Raw genomic sequence first — 22,793 nt, 5'->3', positions numbered from 1 at the left:
ATGTAACAGGACTTACTTCTGAGCACTTCTTTATATGTTTGTGCTTAGGAGGACTGCTATGTGTCATAGTTGACAGAGGATAGTCTAGAATTTTAAGAGCTGTCTAGTGCAAGATAAAGAAAGCATAAAATCTAAGATTAAGGGGTTTGGACAGCAGACTGAGCAGGCACACAGCCTTTCCCACTATGGTGAGGTGCCCTGTATTTCTATTTACATTACAGAGGTTTCTCCAATTTTTCATCCAAACATAAAAACTAGAGCATTAAAGTCTGTGTTCTTTTTTTTCCTCCCCTGCTGGTGACGCACAAAGTGGCTATTCTAACCTCACGCTGGTTCCGACAGGGCGCATGGATCCCATTCCAGTCTCCGCCCTTCCTGCTGTGAAGTTTCGCTGAGCTTTTTGAGGTTGGGAGTCAAGCGCTCCACGCTAAAGTTTCAACATCGTCGCAAGCGAAGACTGTTTCTGCTGGGATACAGCCCACGTTGGGATGCTGCTCCGGCCGGTTTAACAGCGCCTAAAGCTCCTCGCGCGCGCGCGCCCCTCCTCCTGCCATCATTCCCTAGCTCTGGCCTACGGGAGCGACTTTTGTTTGCAAAGGGAACTGAACCAACTGCTGTCCAGAGCCGATCGGTGCCGTCCGCAGCCTTCTCCGGGTTATTACACAACCGCACGCGGGTTTGCCAACAGCGTTGCAAAAAGGGCATGGCATTTTGCAATGCGCTTCACGCATCTATTCTAGTGCCAAGAGAAGCACCTTGGGGACCCTAAGGTTTTTTTGGGGGGGAGGGGGAACCCCTCCTTTTACATTTCCTTCGCCTACATCGTGGTCCCCCTTCGCTCTAGCTGCAGGAAGCCGGCCAGAGCCTCCCCCCCCTTTTTTTTTTTTTTTTGCAAATAATAAAGTCTCTCCATTTCCCAACCATAGCTGTGAACTTTTCCCTTTTCTTGCGAGGGATCCTATTCGGAATAAGGGAATTTCCCTTTAAAAAAGGGAAACGTTGACAGCTATGTTCCCAACTGCAAAGCAGCTGCCCCGAACTCTGACCACAACCTCCTTCCTTCCTTCCTACCTACCGTCCACCCCACCCCCGTTTGACTTGGAACAGTCGGGTCAAGCTCATTACGGCTACGAGCAGGGCGGGAGAAAGCGAGGCAAGGATGGGGGTGTGGGATAAAAGGAAGGAGGGGAGCGCTTCAGTGCTGGAGAACTTCAGCTGGGCTGGAAGAGCGGCGGCGGCGGCGGCGCCTATGCGCGCGCGCGCTCTCGCTCTCCGCTGCCGGGTTGGCGCCTCGCAGCCCGCGAGCCGCTACCTGCGCGCGCGCCCCCGCGCGCCTGCCTCGCCTCGCCGCGACTTGGCCAACTTTTCTGCCCACCAGGCTGTCGCCTGCGCTCCTCCTTCCCCCGCCCCTCTCCCCCCCCCCACTCTCTGCGGCGGATCCATTTACCTTGGGAGAGGAGGGAGCCTGGGCGCTGTACGGCGGCGCTGAGCTCTCTCGGGGGGGGGGGGGGGGTTCAGCAGCCGTAAAGCGGCGTGAGAGAGAGCAGCGGGCGGCTTTCGCTCGGTCTCCCTCCCTCCCTCCTCCCGGGAGCTGATTTGCGCTTCTTACAAGGGATCAAGTGCCCAGTTGGGCATTAGCGGCCCGGCAAAGGGCGCGGGAGGGCGCGGGAGGGAGCGAGAGCGGGTCGAGATGGCGACATCTCTGTGCCAAGCGGGGGCGGGCAGAGGGCGAAGAATGAATGGGACCGCTTTGCAAAAAGAGGGAAGGAATGAGGAACGCGTAAGCTGTGCAAGAAGGGGAAAAGCGAGAGGAGTTGTTTATTCTTTTTATTCTTTTTATTTTTATTGCATTTTTTTAAAATTACAGAGAAAGCATTAATTAAGCGTTATTTCCAAATATTCAAAAAAGAAATAAGTTTATGGACGGTAAGAAATTAAAGAGAGGGGTTTTTATTTTTAACTTTTTGAATCTTTTTAGTGTTTTATTCTGTTCTTCATACATGTTAATTGTTTGGTTCTTGTATTATGCTTGAATGTTTATTTGCTTGAGTGTTTATTTGTTCTGTGTGTTTTTTTCATGTAATTTCTTTCTTGGATAAAACTTAATAAAATATTATATTAAAAAAACAAAAAACAAAAAAAACAAAAAAATACAAAAAAGGAAAATTATAAAAAGGAAAAGATAAATAATAAAAAACAACAAAGAATTAGTCACCTACACAAAATTGTTCAAAGGATACCAGTGGCGTAGCGTGGGGGGTGCAGGGGGGGGCCGGCCGCACCGGGTGCAACATCTGGGGGGGGGGTGGCGCTCGCACTCACAGCTCTCTGCCCCTACCTAAAATCCATGGGTTAGGGGGCGCAAATTACTTGCCTTGCCCCGGGTGCTGACAACCCACGCTACGCCACTGAATGATACAAACAGTAATTTGAATAGTATTCTGTATGTCAGGTTCTCAGAAAGAAATTACATTTTTAATGCTTTTCTTTCTGAGAAAGAGGAGTTTTTTGTTGTTGCTGCTGCTCCTGCGCCCTTAACCAGGTGCCTGCCAAAAAGAGGTTCTGCTTTAGGAGCTGCCTTATACTGAATCAGACCAGTATTCCCTGCACTGACTGGCAGTGGCTTCTCAGGGTTTCAGGCAGGGAAGTCTTTTTGGAGATGGGGATTGGCAGGTCTTTGGCCACTGAGCTGGGGGCCTTTGCTTCCCCCTGCAGGTGGAGGTGCAGAGAAGAGGAAGGCTTAATGAAGGCCTTCCACCTAGGGATAGAGAAAGCTGTCTTCTACCAAGTCTAGAGTTCCCATATTTCTAGAAGGAAAATTCGGGACACAAAAGTTGTCGAGCTTTTCTCTAGGAAACCCAAAGTCCTTGAGGCTTTAGTGTGTGTTGGTCTTCAGCTGGTCACGGCCTGATCCAAGATGGGTTGCAACAGGAGTGCTGCCACCAGGCAAAGATAAGGTAAAAGGTATACAGTGGTACCTCGGGTTATGTACGCTTAAGGTTACAGACTCCGCTAACCCAGAAATATTATCTCAGGTTAAGAACTTTGCTTCAGGATGAGAACAGAAATTGTGCTCCGGCGGCGCGGTGGCAGCAGGAGGCCCCATTAGCTAAAGTGGTGCTTCAGGTTAAGAACAGTTTCAGGTTAAGAACAGACCTCCGGAATGAATTAAGTACTTAAACCTGAGGTACCACTGTACAGCATGTATGGGACGCAGGTGGCGCTGTGGGTTAAACCACAGAGCCTAGGGCTTGTGGATCAGAATGTTGGCAGTTTGAATCCCCACAACAGGGTGAGCTCCCGTTGCTCGGTCCCAGCTCCTGCCAACCTAGCAGTTCGAAAGCAAGTCAAAGTGCAAGTAGATAAATAGGTACCGCTCCAGCAGGAAGGTAAACGGCATTTCCATGCACTGCTCTGGTTCGCCAGAAGCAGCTTAGTCATGCTAGCCACATGACCCAGAAGCTGTCTGTGGACAAATGCTGGCTGCCTTGGCACCGCAACCCCAGAGTCGTCCGCGACTGGACCTAATGGTCACGGGTACCCTTACCTTTAGGTATGTATGGAAAAGAAGGCCCATTTAGTCCTTTAACTTCCTCTTGTGCCGCTTGTATGGCCAGGCATACAATGTTCCATCCACACTGCAACTTGTTCACCCATTACTTAGAAGAGGCCTGTGCATGCATAGAGTGAACCAGCAGCTGCCCTGCTAAGCACATATGGATCATGCTCACTGTTCTAACGCTCTGGATCTTTGAAATGCATTTGGGATAAATGAATAATATGCTGCATAAACAGTTGAGTGAATGAATAAACAGATAAATCTGTTGTCTGTTCACATTTTATGCGCATGTTTCCCCTCAAAACGCCTTTGGTCTTAAAACGGCTATGCAGCTCCTTTTCATCTTAAGCATTGCACCAGCCTCTTAAATGGCAAATGCAGCCTCTGAAATAATCAGATGAAATGCTGCCTGACTTTGAGAATCAGAGGATAATGTTTAGTTGAACTGGGTTTGTTTGCTACTTGACAAAATGACCCATTCTTAGGCAATCATTAAAATCACAGGCTACAAGCACTGCATCTTACCTGTCCTCTGAAGTAAATTACACCCTACAGACTTTGCAGGTTCTTGTCTTTTTAACACAGAGAATGGAGCCATTGGGACATTCTAGCCTTTTCCTTAGCAAGCCATGTAAGCTTTTAAATAAAACATTCACCAGGATGAACTGAAATAAAGTAAAAAAAAAAAAAAATACCCAGTTCGGGAGCAACTCTTTGTGTGCATCTTCCCAAGCAATCTCAGCTTTGCTGGTATGATTGTACATCACCTACAGGCAGTGGCCAACTGAGACAAGAATTACCATTTTAGGTCCAAGATAGTAAGTTGTAAATTCAGGGTAGGCAAGTCCCCAAGCAGGCCAAATTAAGAACATTGAAGGAACATTGTCTTGTATCATGAACCCACTGAGTATTGTAACGCTGCTCCTTTGTGGTAAGGATGCAGGGGTTACAGGAGGAACCTGTCCTAGAAATAAATGTTTCTTGGGTTCTGTCTATCCTGGCTGCCCATTGGATCCTCTGGATGAAGGATTATAAAGTCTTCTGGGTCGGACCAGGCAGCAAACGTGTTTGATGTGGTTAGCTCCTCTGGTGTGGCTGCGATTCTTGGCTTTTTTTCTCTGACTCATAGCTGTCAATGGGCCAGTGTTTCCCACAGTGACCATGGCCAAACAGATGTCCATGGTACATTCACAAGCCAATCATGAGTGCAACAGCCTGCTGCTGTTCTTCCTCAGCAGCTGGTTTTCAGAGGCATATAGCCTCTATTACTGGAGTTAGCATACAACCTTCCTGATTAGTGGCCATTGATAACTTTATCTTATTTGCCCTAGCCTCCAATTCAAGCCATCTAAGATGTTGGGCGCCACCACATCTTGCAAGTTCCATAGGTTGAACTTTCTACTGTTATTTCCTTTTGCACGTCCTGAATGTGACACAATTCAGCTTCATTGGATAACCTGCGTTCTAGTATTGTGAGAATTGAAGAAACAGCATTTCTCTGTCCATGGGGCAATATTGCCCCCTGGTTGTTCCCCACTGTTGGAGGAGAAAACTCTGCATGGTGCATGGCATGTCCTGACCCCTCTAAACTAGCCTGCTGTTTCAGATGTGGTGGAGGATGGCATTCCATCACCAGCATGGATGCCAGTCTGGTTGGCTTCTGCATGTAGAATGGGGAAGGACAAATCTTGTCTGACTCAGGCAGCAAAATGCCTGTTCTGAATTGGTGGGAACGCAGTTTTCCTAGCTGCGTGATGCTAACCGAACACCTGTAGTGGCAGAGCGAGCCTTGTTTCCCATTGAATCCTAAATGGCTCCGTAAGTCTTGGCAACCTCTTGGTGAAACAAGTCAATTATGTAACTTCCCTTTGTGCTTTTACAATATTTATCTGTCCTTGTTCCCAAAACAGCTGGAGAGAATCCACCAGCTGGTGGATCGCTAAGTTGAGTTGCAAAGTGTTGCAATTTGTCTCCCCTACAATATCTTTGAATGCCAACAAGAAAGACGGCGTTTCTTTTCTCATCTGGAACCAATTAGCTAATCCAGTTGATAATGAGGATAGACATAGATTTGAAAAAACACACAAAAACCCTACAAATGCTAACATAGAAGCTACCCTACCTGCACTATTAGCTGTTAACATGAAGCCTGCCAGATGTCAATTGATCGCTTGCAGTCTAGTTGGGTTTTTAACACTTCTTCCCTAGTTACTTCTCCTTTTTTGGTACCTTAAATATTTTTTTAATATGAAGAAGTAGAGGAAACTGAGTTCTCTCTCGTAGCCTGATGTAGCAGTTGGGCTCTATCAACAGCCTACTGCACAAGGAAATAAGATCATATCCGGTAAGGAAAGCAGAGCTGTTTGAAACTCCCAGGCTCCTCCTGGTGACCTGTTTATTGAGCATTTATCATGGGCTGCTTGCATAAAGTTTTCATGGAGGTCAGACTATATCCAGTCTCTGCTGAGCAGTTCTGTTGATTCTCTCGATTCAGCTCATTGCATAAAATCAAAATTAACAATGATCGGACAATTACACAGGTTCATAGGAAGTTGCTTCATACCATTTCAGAGCATTGGCCCATCTACTTCAGTATTATCAACACTGATTGGCGCTTGCTCTCCAGGATTGAACCTGGGACATTTCGCATGCAAATTATGTGCTTTCTACCATTAAACGAGGACCAGCAGGGAAGAGGCATGCACAATACTCTGCAAAGGCCTCTGCAGCAGCTGTTGCTCAGTTAAGTGATTTCCGGGCTTCCTTTGTTAAAACGTGCACAAGAGACAGATTCCTTATTAATCACTGGGGAAGGGGTGTTGCTGAAGAAAGGGAGACATGCAGAAGAAGCTTCCAAACTCAGTTTGGGTTGGTTTTATGACATCTCTTCCTAGTCCTCATAAGGTAAACAATCCTAACCATCGCTTGAGTCAAGGGAAGCTAAACTGAGAATTCTTTCTCTTTTCTGTGGCTTGCTGAACTCTAGCTTATATGGAGAATGAATTGCAGACTCAGGACAGAGTGAATGACAAAATGCTTTCAAGTAGAACTAAGTCATTAATCTGCCTTGAGGAAACCCTTTTCATACAAGTAGACTGTATTATAATGGGGCTCATTGGATTCAAGATCAAATTTTACATACTGACATTAAGGAAGTTGTGGCTAAGCAATAAAAATGCAACATTTCATAGCATAAAGGCATACCATAATCCATACAGCCTTGGGTGGCTGGGCAATCTTGTTGCTGACTTAATTAATTGCTATTGATGCATGCTGAATTTTAGAGTTTTTAGAAGGTCTTTTCTAATTGTTGGATCTACACATGCATATATAATTGTGGACATTTACATCACAGGAGTGCAAGATTAACTGGCACAGTGTCAAGGCACATTGATCCTGTTTCACTGAGTTGGATCCAAACTTGGTAATGTTAAGGGTAGACCCACTGAAATAAATGGGGTTTAAGTTAGTTGTGATAAAAATAGCATTGGGTTGGAGCCAGGCTTAGTAATACTTAAGAGTCAACATGCTGAAGTCAGTCACACTTAGAGTAGTCCCACTAAGTCTGAATCCAACGCATTTTGTACCAGTGGTCTAAAACCTTTCTCCTAATTCTCTAGATGTACCATGAATATAGGTAGCAATACTGAGAGTGCCAGTGCCAGGCTATTTGTGCCATAGGCAAAACTAACTACTTGCACACACCCCTCCTCGTGGCAGCATAGGCCACGGGTAGGCAAACTAAGGCCCAGGGGCTAGATCCGGCCCAATCGCCTTCTAAATCTGGCCTGCGGACTCCGGGAATCAGCGTGTTTTTACATGAGAAGAATATGTCCTTTTATTTAAAATCATAGCTGTTAACCTTCCCTTTTTTTGCGGGAAATTCCCTTATTCCAGTGCAGTTACCTACTGCTATCCTGGATTGTTAGATATCCCGTAGACTGTCCCCAGGACAAGTGAGGCTGCTGATCCCTTATTTTCAAATCTGAAAGTTGACAACTATGTTTAAAATGCGTCTCTGGGTTATTTGTGGGGCCTTCCTGGTGTTTTTACATGAGTAGAATGTGTGCTTTTATTTAAAATGCATCTCTGGGTTATTTGTGGGGCATAGGAATTTGTTCATTCCCCCCCCCCAAAAAAAAAATATAGTCCGGCCCCCCACAAGGTCTGAGGGACAGTGGACTGGCCCCCTGCTGAAGACGTTTGCTGACCCCTGGCATAGACTTTGGAAGTCTTCAAGCTATTACTATAAGTTCACAGCACAGATCTTCAGCATCAGTATTTTGTCTGCATTGTGCACCAATGATTTCTCCAAATTCTTGCAGGCCTTAAGTACATCTTCAGTAGTTTTTTGTTGTTGTTGATACTGTATATATCATACAGGAAACTAACGAACTATATTGTAGTTGTTTAAACTTCTCTTCAACAGATGGTATGACCATGTCTAAAATATCATAACAGAAACCGACTTTGAATTTCTATTTTAGACCTTGTGGTGCCTTTTCTTGGGCCTCATACTCAAACTGCTGTTCCTTCTCCCCTCCTTTTCTAACTTGATCTGTCTCAAAAGTTGTGTTGCATTTCTAATTCATTTGCAAACTCGGTTGCATCTATCAAAACTTGTTGAAAATACTCATCACACCTGCAGCTCACAAGGTAATTCTTGGTCACTTGCAGTTGGCTTGTAGCTGAAATTAAATCATTTAATTCAATTTGGTCAATTAAATATTTGCAAAACTTCAAAACACTTGACAATATTTCTCCCCCTCCTCCTGTTTTGGCTACTGCTCTTAGCTATTGATGGCTCTTGCTTCCCTCTCTGCTACTGCCGTTTCCATATCCCCACGGCTTGCTTCTTCACTATCTTCTCCCAACCAATTGGGGATCATATAGTGAATGTGAAGATGGAACAGAACTATGTGGCCAACCAGATTTTCGCCAAAATAGTATTGCCACTACAGGTGAACCCAAACGAATGCCTTAGCTAAACTTGTGAACTTGCTTTAATTCAGTGTGTGTGGCGTACGTCTCTATTGCCAAGGCAACTGTACTAGCAAAGTAGAATACCTCAGTTCAGTTGCTTCAGCAACAGAAACACCACCTGTGAATGTTTTCACCCCTTTTCAAGTTCCCCTGAAAAAAGAAAAATGCTGCCTTGTTTTAGCACCAGGGAATGAAGTTGAGGAGAGTGGTCCTGGTATGACCTGTGGTGTTATTTTGGTATGAAAAAACAATGTGGATTTTGCAAGAAAGGTTCAGGAACAAAGAGACTTAATTTTGATAGTTGTTTTTAAATCTCTCTCTCTCTCTCCCCTCCCTCCCCCCCCCCCCCCATATTCTTGACAATGCAGAACCTGAACTTTGCAGCACAGTTTTTGTTGCTTTGGGGCTAGAATGGGGCCTCCTGAAGCTGCAGTCCTTTAACCTGCGTGGTGACACCCTGGTCTTGGACTCTGTGAGAGTAAGGTAGGGTCCACTAGCAGCCTCGGCTAGGAGTAGAAAGTATTGTCATTTCACACTTACATTCTCTTTACCAACATTCAAGCATGGAAGTTCAAAGTCCAATATCACAGGCGGCAGGGACCCAAATCAGTTTTGATGTGTGGGAAAATCTAACGGAGAGAACCCTCCATATTTTAAACAACAACATGGAAGTGTGAATGCTGGAGAGAGAGGATAAGAGGAAAATGCTATGACTGAAGCTCTCAGACTAGAGAGAGTCATTGGATATTACATAGTGACACATACTGGAGCAAACAGAAGCAGCAGCCTCAGCAGCAGAAGTCTAATGACTTAAATATGTTCTAGTCCTTCAAGAGTTTATGCCATGTAGACTGTGCAGCCATAATCTCAGAAAATGTAGCCTTTAGTACTTTCCATGTCATTCCAGGTGTAATGGATAGATGCCCTTCTGAGTATGTCTCATTTTGTATATATTTGTCTCCTGTTGGGAGGTAAGACCTTCGTGTCAGTCTCATGTTACTAATCATGGAACACCTTTCCCCTATTCTGTCTCTCTCTCCCTTACACACACACACACACACACACACACACACTTTAACAATGGATACTGAAAACCTTTAAGCAACGTGGGTGGCGCTATGGTCTAAACCACAGAGCCTCTTGATCTTGCCAATCGGAAGGCCAGTAGTTCGAATTCGTGCGGTGGTGGTGAGCTCCTGTTGCTCTGTCCCAGCTTCTGCCAGCCTAGCGGTTTGTAAGCACACTAGTGCAAGTAGATAAATAGGTACCACTGCAGTGGGAAGGTGAACAGCTTTTCCTTTCGCTCTGGATTCCATCACGGTGTTCTGTTGCGCCAGAAGCAGTTTAGTCATGCTGACCACATGACCTGGAAAGCTGTCTGTAGAAAAACACTGGCTCCCTCAGTCTGAAAAGTGAGATAAGTGCCGCAACCCCATGGTCGCCTTTGATTGTACTTAACCGTCCAGGGGTCCTTTATCTTTACCTTTTACTGAAACCCCTTTTCTTAAAGTTTGCAAAATATATTATTCATATTCCCTGATAAATTGCTTCTTTGCTCACCTTACTCTAACAAGCAGAAGTGCATCCTTGGAAGAAAAGGCCTATTGGTTTTAGTGGGATTTACTTCCAAGAAAGCATGCTTTCAACAGCAGCCTTAAAGAAAACTTGAGTGCCTGGTTTCATCCATATGTAACATTTGCAAGGTGCACTTAGATGTGGGATCCCAACAATGATTTAATAATTTAGTTACTGTTTTGCAGCTGGATTGCACAAATGGACTCCTTCATTCCTCAAGTGTCAGTTCTTTTTGTATTATGAGTAGCCATTATGATTTTATTTGGGTAAAACAAAATCCTCTTCGCTGATTAAAGGGCTCAGACACTGATTTTGTATCACATCTAAGTGGACTTAATCCATTCTGCTTACATTCTTCTCTTGTGTCAACCAGGAGAGGGGAGGAGAAAGCAATTCATATGATGCTGTACAAAATGGATGTAAGAAGCTATTAACAAAAAACAGCTTGTTTCAATACTTTGTATGTGAGTCAGAAGGGACATTGAAATCCAGCCAGTCGACAACTTGCCAGCTTTCTTGGCTTACGGCTTATTCACATTTACCTTTCCTCTTCAATTTCCAGGCATGGTCCACACCTTAAAGCTGCATGTCTAAGCACCTTTATTTTATTTTATTTTTGCTCTAGAGCTTTCCCATGAAAACCCACTCTTTAAAGCTCAGTCAAAGCGAACAGCAATCCATGGAAAAACCAAATTGCCATTTGCTCCAATTCAACTATAAAGAGTGGGTTTTTGCGGGGAAAGCTCTGTAGCAAAAATAAAAAGGTGCTCAGACATGGAGCTTAAAAGCACAGAGCAGACAGGCAAAAGGTAAGGGTGTATATGCCCTTAGACTGCAGTTCTAATCTTACCTACTTGGAAGTGAGCCCCACTAAGTTCAATAGGACTTAGAACTGTTTGGAATTGCAGCCCCCCTCCCACCACAACCTATAATTGGGAAACGTGCTTGTCTTCAAATTTGTCATTAGTAAGTGCTTATACACACTGACACCATGCTTTTTTTTTAAGCTTTAAGGCTGCATGTCGGAGCATTGTTGTTTTTTGTTCTGAGCTTGGCCTGCCAAAAACTGCTCTTTAGCACTTAATCAGAGCACGCATCAATTCGATTTTTCCACGGATTACCGTTTACTCCAATCCAGCTTTAAAGAGCAGGTTTTCACGGGGAAAGGACTAGAGGAAAAGAAAAGGTGCCTGCTTTGATCAGGGTCAGCATGCCTCTGAATACTACTTTCTGTAGGGTGAGGTCATGATTCTTGGCTTCTTATAGGCATTTGGTTGGCCACTGTGAGAATTGTTGTTTAGTCGTTTAGTCGTGTCCGACTCTTCGTGACCCCATGGACCAGAGCACGCCAGGCACTCCTGCCTTCCACTGCCTCCCGCAGTTTGGTCAAACTTATGCTGGTAGCTTTGAGAACACTGTCCAACCATCTCGTCCTCTGTCGTCCCCTTCTCCTTGTGCCCTCCATCTTTCCCAGCATCAGGGTCTTTTCCAGGGAGTCTTCTCTTCTCATGAGGTGGTCAAAGTATTGGAGTCTCGGCTTCAGGATCTGTCCTTCCAGTGAGCACTCAGGGCTGATTTCCTTAAGAATGGATAGGTTTGATCTTCTTGCAGTCCATGGGACTCTCAAGAGTCTCCTCCAGCACCTTAATTCAAAAGCATCAATTCTTCGGCGATCACTTCTGCTCTTATTTCAGTCAGACTCCTATTGCCTTGGACTATTTTCAATAACCTGGGACAAGACTAGATTTTCCTGGTAAGACAACAGATTGTTTTTTATGAGTCTCTCTCTCTCCTGTAGTTTCTCAGGTTCCGGGTCTTTGTATTTTGTTCTGTTTCTCCATTCAGAGTAATTTACATGAAACAAACTGCATCATAAGCATTTACAAATTCCTTGGGGCAAATTGATTGGTTCAAGTCTCTCTTTTTAAACACCAGCCAGAGATATTTGCATGCATCAGGGAACAAATATTGGCACTTGCACCGCTTAGATGGCATGCATAATAACTTCCTGGAAAGACCTAGGAGGGCGACCTGGTAGAAGTGACTCCAATTCTGTCAACTTTATTAGAGTTGCATCTGTTCGTGTCAGGTCTCAATTTGCTCCCTCCCCTACTCCTCCCTTTCCCAGCCAAAATTAAAAGCCAGCTTAGCCGATTTAATCTGTTGGGGTTTTCTTTTCCCCGAACGCTTCCGAGTCTGACTCATTCATCCTAATGCAGTCTAAAGCAATTGAGCTATTATTAAAGCCTTATAATTTCAAACACACTTTGGTGATTGCTATTTAGATGAGCATGGCAGCGTCTGAATCCCATGTGATTTCTTTAGCACCGGCCTTGGCAGAAAACATATTTTACATAACCATCAAAATAAATAAAATGTTTGCAAGGCTGGCGCTGAGCTAGGAAGGGGAAATGATATCTGTTCTAAGGTGTATCCTTTTTCCATCTCATCATCCTCCCTCTTCCTTTTCCTTTCAAAATGGTGGTCTTAAATGAGATCTGGGGCTGGTAACTGGAGACATACTGTGATTCCAGATGGCTGGAATGAAATTTGAAAATGAGCTGAGATAAACAGAGAAGCAGGAGGGTTCTGTGACAAACCCATAGGGAGTTAATCTCTTCTTCAAGTTGGATACTGGTTGGTAATGAGGGTCATTTAGCAATTTCCAACATCCTCAATTCATTTTAGTTATAGTGTTATTTTATTTCCTGTGTCTAAGACTACCGCAAAGGTGAATGGGTAATAGAAGAGTGTTGCTATTGTACATTAAGACTCTTTCTTGGTTCTAACAAGAGATGTTTGTAGCTTAATTCATACAGGAAGCCTTTGTGTGCTGAAGAGCTTATTAAATTGTTTGATTCATTTATATAATGGGCGAGAGTGTGCAGTACAAGAAAACAATTTATCAAGCAGTGAATTGCTTTTGGAAAAAAGTCGTAAGTACACGGAGTCATAAATACACAGAGAGTAGCTGGAAATTTTCTGATGCCTTTTTGATACTAACATTGGGGTTTTGTTCCAGGGATCGTGCCTGAAGCTAAAATTGTGTAAAATCAAAACACATTGGGTTCAGTGGTGGGTGAGATTGACAAAGTCTTTTTTGACAAACGTTCACCTCTTTTCCTCCCCCTTTTATTTTTTTTAAAATATTCCCTCGCCCCCCAAGCATGTAAAGCTGAATGTGCGCAAGATGACCTTTACCATGATGGTCTGAGCCTATTACACCAATCCTGGTCCAACTGCACTGGCTACCAATAAGTTTCTAGGCCCAATTCAGAGTGCTGGTTTTGACCTATAAAGCCTTAAACGGCTCAGAACCGCAATACCTCAAGGACCTCTTTCCATATGAACCTACCCGGACCCTGAGTTCATCTTCTGAGGCCCTTCTTCATGAGCCTCCTCCTCGAGAAGTCCAGAAGGTGGCAACATGAGAACGGGCCTTCTCTGCAGTGGCTCCCTGTCTGTAGAATGCTTTCCCCAGGGAAGTTTGCCTGGCACCTTCATTATATACCTTTAGGTGCCAGGCAAAAACATTCCTTTAACCAGGCCTTTGGCTGATCCGATTTACATTCTATGCCCTTTTAAAATGTGTTTTTTGGGGGGAGGGGCTATTGGGTTTATTATTATTGTTATTAGGTATTTTGTGGTTTTATATCTTGATTTTATTCTGTTAACCACCCTGAGACCCCAAGGTATAGGGTGCTATATAAATTCGAAGAAGAAGAAGAAGAAGAGGAGGAGGAGGAAGAGAGATGGGGAATGTGACCCTATCACTTCTGTTTGATATCTTTGTATTGATTTACAAAGTCCTCAACAACTTAGTTGTATTGATTTACAAAGTCCTCAACAACTTAGGTCTAGGGTGCCTTAAGGACCACCTGAAATCTTATATCACTAAGATCATCTGCAGGAGCATCACTGGTCATCCCTTGAGTTGCTGAGGCTCACCTGACAACAACAAGAAACCAAGCCTTATGTGCCATTGTCCCAGTGTTGTGGAATAATCTGCCAGGAGAGATTCAGAAGGCGTTTTATGTTTTGACATTTAAATTCACGTTTGAAAACTTTTCTATGCCACCAAGCTTATGCAGGCGATTAAGACAATATTCTATAATACTTAGCTAATGGTGCCTGATTCAAAAATTGTACATGTTTTTTATTATTATACATAGATATATCACTGTTTCAAACCACTCTGATTGTTTTTTGTTATAGCAGCATGTAAATATTTCTATAAATAATATATGTTAGGGGAAATTGCATGAAGAAAAGTGTGTGTGAGTATAAATGTGCACTAAAGCACTGATGGGTTTTCATGAGGACCTTGTAAAAAATAAAAATCACAAACCGATATAGAAACGTGGTGACTGGGTAAAGGAGAAACCGAGAGAAACCAAAATTGACAGATTCATCTATTCTTCCTTTCGAGTAACTATTCATAGGCTCAGGCTGCATAGCTACAATCTCAGGCACGCATATCTGAGAGAGCAAGTTGCACTGAACACAGCAAGGTTTTCTTCAGAGTTAACATGCATATATACCCAGTTTGCAATTTTCTGACAACAGAAGGAAAATAAAAAATATATCAGCTAATCCATCTTATAACATGACCAAACAGTTGTCTTGTCCTATATTCATTTACAATGTGGCATCCTAGTATTGAATAAAAGGTGCCCATTTTTCAAATAAAAAGTTCGTTTTCTGTCTTCCTTAACCTGCACATAGTTTGTCAATTTAGACATAATCGCTGTGTCCCATAATTTGATTTACCATTGTTGTGGAGAAGGCATTTTATCTTGCTTCCTGTACAGGTTTTTGACAGAGGCGCCAGTCTTTTACTAGGAACGTGGAAAAGCCTTGCTTGTTATTTTCACATTTAGTGGGACATTTATCTGCCCTATTGGAGGTGTGGTTATTAAGAGGGCTGAATTTCTTATTTGTTCATTTGGCTCCTAACATTGTTTCCTGATCATTTAAAAGCCCAGAAAACTCATTTTATTTCCAATGTTTCGGTTTGTTTATGCATTCATTCATTTCTATGGAAACACAAATGTGCATATGCATTTTCTATTCTAAGATTAAAAAAATAGGTCCACACCAGATATGTTGTTAATTGTGTGAATGCTTTTAATGTGTCCCCTTTTAAAAGTAACTTACAGTTGTGGACATTATGTGAGTAGAATCAAGTCCATGGGGTTTGGGCAGGAGGTACACCCCAGTTGTTGTACCTGTGAAATTCACTCCCAGAAGCTATTTTTTATCGGAAACAAAATATTCATTGGTGGCAATGGAGGTATTATTATTATTAATAAGAATATTATTATTATCTATACCAACCTCCATTCAAGGATCACAGGGTTGTTTACAATGTAAAAAAAAACACCAAATGCATAGCATAGTAACAAACAAAAACAGAGTTTAAAAGGCCATTTGTTGTTGTTGTTGTTTAGTCGTGTCCAACTCTTCGTGACCCCGTGGACCAGAGCACGCCAGGCACTTCTGTCTTCCACTGCCTCCCGCAGTTTGGTCAAACTCATGCTGGTAGCTTCGAGAACACTGTCCAATCATCTCGTCCTCTGTCGTCCCCTTCTCCTTGTGCCCTCCATCTTTCCCAGCATCAGGGTCTTTTCCAGGGAGTCTTCTCTTCTCATGAGGTGGCCAAAGTATTGGAGCCTCAGCTTCACGATCTGTCCTTGCAGTGAGCACTCAAGGCTGATTTCCTTAAGAATGGATAGGTTTGTTCTTCTTGCAGTCCATGGGACTCTCAAGAGTCTCCTCCAGCACCATAATTCAAAAGCATCAATTCTTCAGCGATCAGCCTTCTTTATGATCCAGCTCTCACTTCCATACATCACTACTGGCAAAACCGTAGCTTTTACTATACAGATCTTTGTTGGCAAGGTGATGTCTCTACTTTTTAAGATGCTGTCTAGGTTTGTCATTGCTTTTCTCCCAAGAAGCAGGCATCTTTTAATTTCGTGGCTGCTGTCACCATCTGCAGTGATCATGGAGCCCAAGAAAGTAAAATCTCTCACTGCCTCCATTTCTTCCCCTTCTATTTGCCAGGAGGTGATGGGACCAGTGGCTATGATCTTCTTCTTTTTTTGATGTTGAGCTTCAGACCATATTTTGCGCTCTCCTCTTTCACCCTCATTAAAAGGTTCTTTAATTCCTCCTCACTTTCTGCCATCAAGGTTGTGTCATCTGCATATCTGAGGTTGTTGATATTTCTTCCGGCAATCTTAATTCCGGCTAGGGATTCATCCAGCCCAGCCTTTCGCATGATGAATTCTGCATATAAGTTAAATAAGCAGGGAGACAATATACTGCCTTGTCGTACTCCTTTCCCAATTTTGACCCAATCATTTGTTCCATATCCAGTTCTAACCGTAGCTTCTTGTCCCACGTAGAGATTTCTCAGGAGACAGATGAGGGCCATAGATTAAAAGGCCATAGATTAGCTAATTATCCAAAGGCCTAGGAGAAAAGGGGTATTTTTGCTTGGTGCCTACATAGGTAAAGGTAAAGGGACTGCAATTTGGGTTTTGCTTAAGGAACGAAAAGCCACCAGATCTGTGTTGTGTCCTTACTTCTGGAAGTCACTTTTTGTGTCGCAAAGGAAACTGAATTCATCTTGACGTGTTGTTTATTGCATGAGATACATGCACTTCTCGCGCAATTCCAAAATAGCTGCAGGGTGGTAGGCCATTATTGGCTGGAGATCATTTCTGCAAAGCACCAAGAAGCCAGTGGGATTAGCAGGTTGCAAACTGGTTTCTAACCAGAGGCGTCTTTGGCCTGGTGGATCACATGCGGTGCCAGCCTGGCATTCAAATTAGTTGCGAAATTACCAAGGATGAAGAAAGTCAACTGCCCCCATGAAATGGCCATTTTATGTTTTGCCCGATGGGTACTCCCTGCAGGCTTTTTATCTCCACTTGGTTTAATAGCATCCACAGCAAGGATAAGGAGACCTAATCGCTTCATTAGTATAACAAAACCATTAGAGGAAGATTTGGGAAGGAAGGGAATATTTTTAGATAAATTCCCTTGGATCGCATGAAGGCATTAAGACGAGTAGCAGCTCAAAGTTGGAGGTCACAGGAAATGTGCCGGAAGGAAGGAAAGATTTCTTACCAGCCCGATTCAGACTGGAAAGTGAAGCACAAACGGAGGAAGGAAACTTTATGGGGTTCCTAATTAGGGATCCTCTTGTTGCTTGGATACACTGTCTCTTTGAAATGTAAATAGTGCACCAACAAAATCTGAGAACCCAACTGGTGTCTCCAATGAAAAGAATAAGTATGTTTGATGTGGTCCTTTTTAATTTTGCCCGGTGTACTTAAATTTATACACTGAAGCCTGTATGGAGCCCTATGAAATACAGAACCTGTGGAGATGAGATCTGGTTATGTAAATGCATGCCCAGGTTCATATGTATGCTATTTACAAATTATTTTAGGATGTCTATTTTTCTAGATTAATATTTTGGATATTATTATTACTACTGCTGCTGCTATTATTAATCCTCTTTAGTCACTTCTGCATTATACCATAATAAAAACAGCACAACTCTCCTCCTATATAACAGTCACAGGGATCATGTAGCAGCACACTAGTAACAAAACAACATCATCTCCCTCCATCAAAAGGCCCTGGAACAAAGGTAAGTTTTTAACCTGTAACCAAAAAGATGTTGGTGAAGGTGCCAGGCAGACCTTACTGGGGAGTGCATTCCACTGATGGGGAATCACAGCTGAAAAGGCCGTCTCCCTTGTCACCAACCTCCAAGCCTCCTGGAGAAGGACCTTCAAAGAAGATCTAAGAGTGAGGGTCCTGAACTGTAAAATATCAGTTTAGAGGGTGTTTTCATTGCCAAAGGGAAAGATGGAAAAAGCACCAACTGCGGGTGTCATTTCATTTGCAACAGTGGGAAACTGAAGGGAATACGTTGCTTCCAAAGTTCTCCCAGCTCCAAAATTTCAGATCCTGACATGTATAAATGTCCCCCCAAATAAGTCTGTACTCCTTAGAGTTACCGCTGCAGCATCATTTGCCTTTAATATTAGAAGAGGCAAGACTTAAAGTAGAGCTTTCCAAACTTTTCACGTTGGTGACACACTTTTAAGGCATGCATCACTTTGCAAGAAAGTAATGCAGTTTTACTAGCAAACCGGAGGTTAACTGCAGCTGACACACTGTGTGTCAAGACGCACAATTTGGAAAGCTCTGCCTTAAAGTGAGTGAAGAGATGGAATGAACGTTTGCCCCAGCAGCACTATGAGACTTGCCTCTTTATTCTTGTTTTTTTCATTCTCTGAAACTGCCAAAATGTCCTCCTCCTTTCTCATTTGCCTTTTCATTCTGCACGTCCGTTTCAGTAACACTGTGAGAGCTGATTGCCATATTTTAGCCGTGGCCCAGAGCTCTGCAAGGCCCTGATGAATTCATGAAGGCTATGCCATTCATGTCAGGTAATGCACTTTGAATAATGGTACTGGAGGAGACTCTTGAGAGTCCCATGGACTGCAAGAAGATCAAATATGTCCATTCTTAAGGAAATCAGCCCTGAGTGCTCACTGGAAGGACAGATCCTGAAGCTGAGACTCCAATACTTTGGCCACCTCATGAGAAGAGAAGACTCCCTGGAAAAGACCCTGATGCTGGGAAAGATGGAGGGCACAAAGAGAAGGGGATGACAGAGGACGAGATGGTTGGATAGTGTTCTTGAAGCTACCAGCATGAGTTTGACCAAGCTGCGGGAGGCAGTGGAAGGCAGAAGTGCCTGGAGTGCTCTGGTCCATGGGGTCATGAAGAGTCGGACACGACTAAACAACAATGCGCTTTAATATTGTAATAACATCAAGCATACCCAAGCCTAAGTTAGGCACTTTTAGAAGTCCCATCAACTTCAGTGGGAGAGAGTACAGTTGTACCTCCGTTTATGTAACCCTCTGTTTATGTAAACTTCGGGATGCACACATGGCAAACCCAGAAGTATTTTACTGGGTTTCACTGCACACACACACACTATGCTACCACTCAGTGGATTTGTAACCGGCTGACTGACCGAACCCAAAGGGTGCTCATCAATGGTTCCTCTTCATCCTGGAGAAGAGTGACTAGTGGGGTGCCACAGGGTTCTGTCTTGGGCCCGGTCTTATTCAACATCTTTATCAACGACTTGGATGATGGACTCAAGGGCATCCTGATCAAATTTGCAGATGACACCAAACTGCGAGGGGTGGCTAACACCCCAGAGGACAGGATCACACTTCAAAACGGATTAGAGAACTGGGCCAAAACAAACAAGATGAATTTTAACAGGGAGAAATGTAAAGTATTGCACTTGGGCAAAAAAAAAAAAAATGAGAGGCACAAATACAAGATGGGTGACACCTGGCTTGAGAGCAGTACATGTGAAAAGGATCTAGGAGTCTTGGTTGACCACAAACTTGACATGAGCCAACAGTGTGACGCGGCAGCTAAAAAAGCCAATGCAATTCCGGGCTGCATCAATAGGAGTATAGCATCTAGATCAAGGGAAGTAATAGTGCCACTGTATTCTGCTCTGGTCAGACCTCACCTGGAGTACTGTGTCCAGTTCTGGGCACCACAGTTCAAGAAGGGCACTGACAAACTGGAACGTGTCCAGAGGAGGGCAACCAAAATGGTCAAAGGCCTGGAAACGATGCCTTATGAGGAACAGCTAAGGGAGCTGGGCATGTTTAGCCTGGAGAAGAGGAGGTTAAGGGGTGATATGATAGCCATGTTCAAATATATAAAAGGATGTCACATAGAGGAGGGAGAAAGGTTGTTTTCTGCTGCTCCAGAGAAGCGGACACGGAGCAATGGTTCCAAACTACAAGAAAGAAGATTCCACCTAAACATTAGGAAGAACTTCCTGACAGTAAGAGCTGTTCGACAGTGGAATTTGCTGCCAAGGAGTGTGGTGGAGTCTCCTTCTTTGGAGGTCTTTAAGCAGAGGCTTGACAACCATATGTCAGGAGTGCTCTGATGGTGTTTCCTGCTTGGCAGGGGGTTGGACTCGATGGCCCTTGTGGTCTCTTCCAACTCTATGATTCTATGATTCTATGATTCTACATGCACAGAAACAGTCTGTGCATGTGCAGAAGCGATACTCAGGTTGCGGAAACCTCAGGATCCAACTGGAACTCTGGAACGGATCCTGTCTGCAACCGGAGCTACTACTGTATGCCTCTGATTCCAGTGGCTGAGAATCACAAGTGAGGAGAGGGCTGCTGCGCTCTGATCCTGTTTTGAAGCTTCCCACAGGTATCTGGGTGGTCATTGTGGGAACAGGAGGCTGGACTAGACAGACCATTGGCCTGATCCAGCAGGCTCCTCTTCTTAGATAACCATAGGATTAAGACCCAACAAGTCAGTAGTGGTGTGTTTAATTTTGCCTGGATCATGTCTATTATGATTGGAACTACATAAACATGAAAAAGAGTCAGATAAATGGGGAAAGTTCCCTCCCAAGGAAATCATCTTATAAACTCTGCAGCATGTCATTTACTGCCCTCTTACTTCCCATCAAGTCGTTCATTCTCTATTACACACCTAATAAGCACAAGCCTTCCTTGATCCTTATCCTTCATATCATGTCTAAAGTGTCTGTCAGAACTTTCAATATCTAACTTAATGGCAGCTTAGACAAAGCTGGCTCAGGTCCAGGGCTGCTCCACAGACTAGCTAAACATGTCAGAAGAAAAGAAGTGCTGCTCTGTGTGGGCTGAGGCTTATCATTAAAATCCCTTTCCGTCCATCACCACAAATTGGGAGGTGTTGTCAGGAGAATCCTGCGCATCGCTCTGCCGTCAAAGCAGTTCGGGAGAAGGAGGAGGACAAGTGGACAGGAAGACCTCTAAAGACCACTCAGTAGGCTCTTGTTATATATGGAGAGAGTAGTTTCTCAGGACCTTGAACTCTGGTGAACAAGGCAAGACTTCCAAGGATCTCAGTTTTTCTCCTGCTGAGGAGGGATGGAGTGGTTGCCTCAGCCTGCCTAATGGTAGAGCCAACTCTGGGCACGTGTCCTCTTCCCTCCACCACCAAATCTTAGGGCAAAGGGATGCAAGGAGTGCTCTTGCATTAGAGCCAAAACCCATCTGGTCCAGCACTCTATTCTCACAGTGGCCAACCAAATGCCTATGGGAAACCGGCAAGCACAAAAATGCCACTTGTGCAACGTAAACGGAGACATACTGCCTCCAACAATGGAAGTTGTACATAGACGTGGTGTCTAGTAGCCATTGGTAGTCTTATTGTCCATTAAATTATCTAATCCTATAAGAATTGCTGTTTTGAGAAGTGGTGAGGTAGTGAGGACCTCTCCACCAGCTCACCCAGGAATGAGTGCTATTTGGGACCTCCTCTTCCGGAACTGCCTCTGCCAGTGGCCATGTATGGTTCCTTCACTTGCTAGTTTCCTTTATCCTTCTCCATTTCTCTGTCTATTTAACGGAGAACCATTATTTTAAACCAATGGCACCCCAAGATGTTAGACTCTTAACTCTGATCAGCCGTGCTGGTTGGGGCTAATGGAAGTTGGATTCAAACAACATCCAGTGTGTGTGTGCGCGCGCACATGTCTGTATGCCGGAAACCTGGTTTAAACTGTAAGTTAACATGCACGAAAATGGTATGTAAACAAAATAAACTTAAATTGTTCACTGCTTGGGGAAGGAGCTGCATTCAGAATCATTTTCCAAAGGAAAAAATGAATATGAACTCTGTATGATGGAGCAAAGCCATTTCCGTTCATTTGTTTAGTTTTCTTCATTTTCAATCTGAAATGTGTTAAAAGAGAGGGGATGTCATCCGGAATATTTTCTTGGCTAAATTAGAATTATCTGAGGAATCATTGAATAGCAAACAAGCCAGGTCTTGCTCTAATTTACAGCTGAGGCAGTTGTTTACATGCTGATGTCTCTTTCCGTGCAATGAAATTTGCCCTGTGATGTCGTCAAGTAATTTCCCACCACACTGCATATTCTGTTGTGATTTCTGTACTTAACAATGGTCCATACACACAGTGATGGATGAATAATGTCAGGTTAGTGAGCAGTAATAATAATATCATGATTGTTTTGCTCCAGTCTTCAGTGTGGTGATATTACTTGAAGAGTTCTGCTGGAATAACTTGGATGTGTTCTGCCATTCTCATCCCTGACCTGTTTTTGTAAAATACACCCAGCATCCTGCTGTTGTTCACATATGAATATACTCTCCCAAAGCCGTTCCTCGAATCATTTTCTATGGTGAAGGACTGTAGCTCAGTACAAGAACAGTTGCCCTGCATGCAGAAGAGTGGCTGGGGAAGCCCAGCCAGATGGGCGGGGTATAAATAATGAATTATTATTATTATTATTATTATTATTATTATTATTATTATTAGGTCCAAGGTTCAATCCCCAAGCTGGGAGAGATCCCTGCTGGAAACCCTAGAGAACCACTGCCAGTCAGTTCAGACATACAGAGTTGGTTCGACTAATAGACCTACTCAGTATCAGGCAGCTTCTTATGTTCCTATGGTCTTCAATTTACTCAATAAAGCACACCTGAAATCCACTGGCAGGCAACAACCACAGATCTATCTTGGTTATCTTAGATACTGAAAAACAGAGCAGAGGAACATCGATGGTCTTAAACC

This window comes from Podarcis erhardii, assembly GCF_964252035.2.
Source record: "Podarcis erhardii genome assembly, chromosome: 5".
NCBI classification, from domain to species: domain Eukaryota; kingdom Metazoa; phylum Chordata; class Lepidosauria; order Squamata; family Lacertidae; genus Podarcis; species Podarcis erhardii.
The sequence above is the reverse complement of the archived record's forward strand: the minus strand, read 5'-3'. Positions refer to the sequence as shown.